Source organism: Gymnoscopelus braueri (genome assembly GCF_963280865.1).
Source record: "Gymnoscopelus braueri genome assembly, chromosome: 3".
In the NCBI taxonomy this organism is placed as follows: domain Eukaryota; kingdom Metazoa; phylum Chordata; class Actinopteri; order Myctophiformes; family Myctophidae; genus Gymnoscopelus; species Gymnoscopelus braueri.
In genome coordinates, this window is record NC_137612.1 from 42331003 (window position 1) to 42335238 (window position 4236).

The following is a 4236-nucleotide window of genomic DNA, read 5'->3' on the forward strand; positions in this document are numbered from 1 at the left end:
TCAACGCAATTGACCTGATCTCATCATCTGTGTTTTGAGGTCAGTGTGAGGGTTGTTGCCGTTACTATGAAGTTATTTATTTAACCTTAAGTTAACTTGGCCGTACCATCGAATCAAAATTGGACCTGGTACAAAATAGCAGATAATATCACTGAGAAAGACGCAGATGTTGTTTACATAGCGCCACAGTAGCGGAGAAACACCAAACAACACTATTACATGCAAAATAGAGTCAAAGGCCAACAGTGAGAGCAGTTGAAATTTACCTGAGTGAAAACTTTTCTAGTTTCTGACTATCTGACCATCTGTGTTGAGAGCGCTTCCATTGACTGTGACAATTAGCCCGCTAGTGGTGGGGCTCTAAGGATGGCAATGTCAGTACGTCTGTCCGTCCATTTCGCCAAACATTTTGGCTGATTCCAACATGTCTCAAACACTACTGTCTGGATTGCCACAGAATTAGCTGTGCACCTTCCTGCTCCCCCAATAATTAACCTACCAATTTTGTGACCCCAAATGACCTTTCCTGTACCGCCACCCTGCAGGACAAAATTCCCACTTGCACACAACATATATCTCAACATCTTGTGGTTAGCTGGCCTCATGCTCCCCGGAGTATGAACCCATGACCTTTCCTCTAGCACCACTCTTAGGCCAAAATTTGTTTTCTTAAAATGTTTACTTAAAGTAATACTAGGTAACGTTTTCAACAAAACTAAAGTTAAATTGTATATCTTTTGTCAGTGGCAAAAGTTTCACAACACCCACTCCATGAATTTCACCCCCGGAAGCCTTTTATTTATATATTTTCTATTGAACGGTGAAGGGGGGGACTTTCCCGGGAAAATGACGTTCCTGGCCAACGTCATGACGTCGTGGCCGACGTCCCCAGGAACTACCGCAACGGTTTCCTGTTTGGCCAGGAACTACCGCGGTAATAGCAAAAAGGAACCTCACGCTGATGTTAAGAGAATGTAGGATTGGAAGATCGAAAAAGAACAGAAAAAGAAAGCACAGCTCATGGTAACTAATGCTCCACTGGCTAAGAGAAACGATCCGTAGATAGTATAAAACAATTAAAAGATCGCTTTTTGAAACGCTTCCGGCTTCCGGTGAAAACGAATGGAATTCTGGGTAATCGAGGATTACGGAAATTGTATGCAGTGACGGTAGTGACCAGCAGAGGTTGCTAAAAATCGTTATTTGGGATTCTGCATTGTACAACTTTAATATATATTAGTTAGCCCTTCAGAGAATATATAGACAGAGCAACTTTCACTTGTAGCTGAGTAATATTTAACCAGGAGTATATACTTTGACTCAAGTAGTTTACTGGGGTTGAGTCCACCACTGGTGAGAACGTCTCACAACATCAAGATCAAGTTCTTACTCCTTGCAAGAACATAGATTTACCACTAGATGGAGACATCACAACACATATTCTCAACTCTGGTCCCGAGGAGTCAGTAATATGCCTACTTCTTTATATTATAAAATTTTAGTTTTCACATAAAATACATATGAAAGGCATAAACAAAATAAAACAATAATGCATTTTTTAAACAATCTAATGCATCAATAATGGGTTTAAAATTAAGCCACATTATTGAAACAACCAGCTTTTTAGTGAGATTTTTGTAATTTTCTTTTAAATGTACAATAGGCTACTCAATTCAAGGATAGTTGAGGGATATAGCATAGACCCTGCTGGTAACGCCATTTAGACTTTTAAGTCCATTTAAGTCAGAGAATGTACAAATTAATGCTGGTACCATGCTGGTAATTAATGCTGGTAGTACCACCATTAATTCATGCTGGCAGTGGCAGCATTAATTAATGCTGGTACCAGCATTCATTTGTTGTAGCCTACACTCTCGAGTTGCATTAAGGAGGATGTAAGAGCCCATTGATTTATGTTATTATAGCTCATTAGAGCAGTTGTTCTCAAACTTTTTCATGTCAAGGACGCCCAAATTGATATGTAATTGGCTGCGGACCCCCATCTAAAAATATTTTATAAGAGAAGATTTATGTAAAAAACATGTATATATATTCAAAACATTAAACAAACATTTTCAATATTTTTCAAATATTCTCAAAAATAGCAGATGTACAAGCTTGCAGCACAGCACGAAGTGACGTACTGTGAGCTTGTAGATCTGCTACTTTTGAATAGCCAACGTATAAATGGATGTGGTTAAAATCATTTTGATGCTATGTTAACTACTTTTGCTGGGGACCCCCTTGAGAACCACTGCTCTATACCCTAACATGATTTTAAAGATTCCAATACTGTTTTGCACTTGCTCTTTGCATGCCCCTCTAAAGTCCTATAGATAAACTGGATAAACATGCCCTTAAAAAGCATTATGATGGTTTCTTTCTTGTAACATCTACAAAGTGAATGTTTAGGCTATTCCTTCACTTTTCAGTAGGACGTTTGGGGCTGTTATTGACATGAATGACCAAGCCCTTTGACAAGAAATGTAAAGTTATTAACAGCGTCTATTTCACGCAAAGGCTCGGGCTAGGGGCCCCTGGAGCCCCCTGATCTCTTGGGAACCCCCCTTGATTAGAGGTCAAGGCCAAGGTTGGCCTAGTACTTAGTGTCAATCAAGAGCAGGTGTGGTTGATTAGGAAGAGACAAATTGTTTTTGACTGTGCTCTTTGTGCTGTGCTGTGCTCAGATTACATTTGGGCTGTATTTTGGCCTCAATATTTTTGTAGGCTCACAAGCTACTGAAACCAGTGGTGTAAAGTAAGTAGATTTACTGAAGTACCGTGCTTACGTAAAGTTTTGAGGTACATTTACTTTACTGGAGTATTTCCAATTGTTTATACTTTTACTTTTACTCAACTACATCTCAGAGTCAAATATTGTACTTTTTTACTCCACTACAATTATTAGAAAACTTTAGTTACTTTGTAGATTTGGATTATTATTACAAAACATACATCAACCACTTCAGCCCTATTTAAACTTTGACTATTTGAAAATAGACGATCTACAAGCTCACAATGCCAGGCGTGGTGTATATTTTATACATAATGATACCACATTCTGCATAATTAGTTATCTTACTTTTGATACGTCAGTAAAAAAAATAAGTATTTTTTCCACCACTGCCCTGTACTGAAAGTGACAGAAATAAATAGGCCAGCCTAATTTGTCATGAACTAGTGTTTGGACATCCGTTCTGTTGTTGAGCACACTCATTTATCTAATCTAATTGGTTAAAGACAAGTACAGGACTATTATTTAGAGTAGCAATTATTGTTTTACTCCTTTTTCTCCCCAATTTAGTCGCTATGCCAATTGATTCCTCCCCACACACATTTCTGTGTTGTCACTGCTGTCATATCCTACTGTCTCACCTGCCAGTGAGAAGCCGTAGAGCCTTCGTCCTACTCCCGCCCAACACTCCCCACTGACAGGTGCCGACCCAGCCTGTAGGAGTACGTGCTCTGGGTGTCCTTGAAATGAAAACGTTTGAAAATGACTGCAGTAAATGTCATATCCAGCAGGTGTCACTGTTTAACCATTTATGTTTACGGCGTGGCTCTGTCTGTGTATCTGTTTGTCCAGAACTGATCTCACAAACCGCTGGACCGACCAGCGTCCAGGCAGGGCTGGCGCCAGCCAGGCCAGGTTCATATGTATTTGCATTTTTCACTGACACAAATGTGTACGGTGTCTTTTTGACATGACACAGTGTTAGTTGCATACATATATTTTCTTTCTGCATACATAGTTATTTTTTTAACGACACTGTCATTCTCAAAGACACCTGACTTAATATTTTGAGTTCGCCCCCTTTAGTTTGTCACCCGCCCCCTCCTCTGTTCTCCATTCCTAACGGTTCCCAAATAATGGAACCAGAACCAGTTGAGCCTGCTCTTGCTCGCGCAGCTGCAGCCCATCAAGCCTAATTTATGCTCCGTCCCTCAAAGGTGTCGCGCGCAGAGGACGGCCGTGAACAGCAGACCTTTAAGCTCACAAGTAACGGTCGCATCCGCGACGCGGTTGTGAGCTTGTATGTCAGCTATTCTCAGCGCTGAGAATGTATCAAAATTAATACATCTTTAAAGACATGTGAAAATGTGGGCTATTTTTGAAACATAATATCATCAACACCACAAATCGTATTATATGGAGGTCCCTGGCACAAAATGTTTTCAGATGTGGGTCCACGGCCAAATATACAGCGTTATTTTGTTGACTAAAAAGTTTGAGAA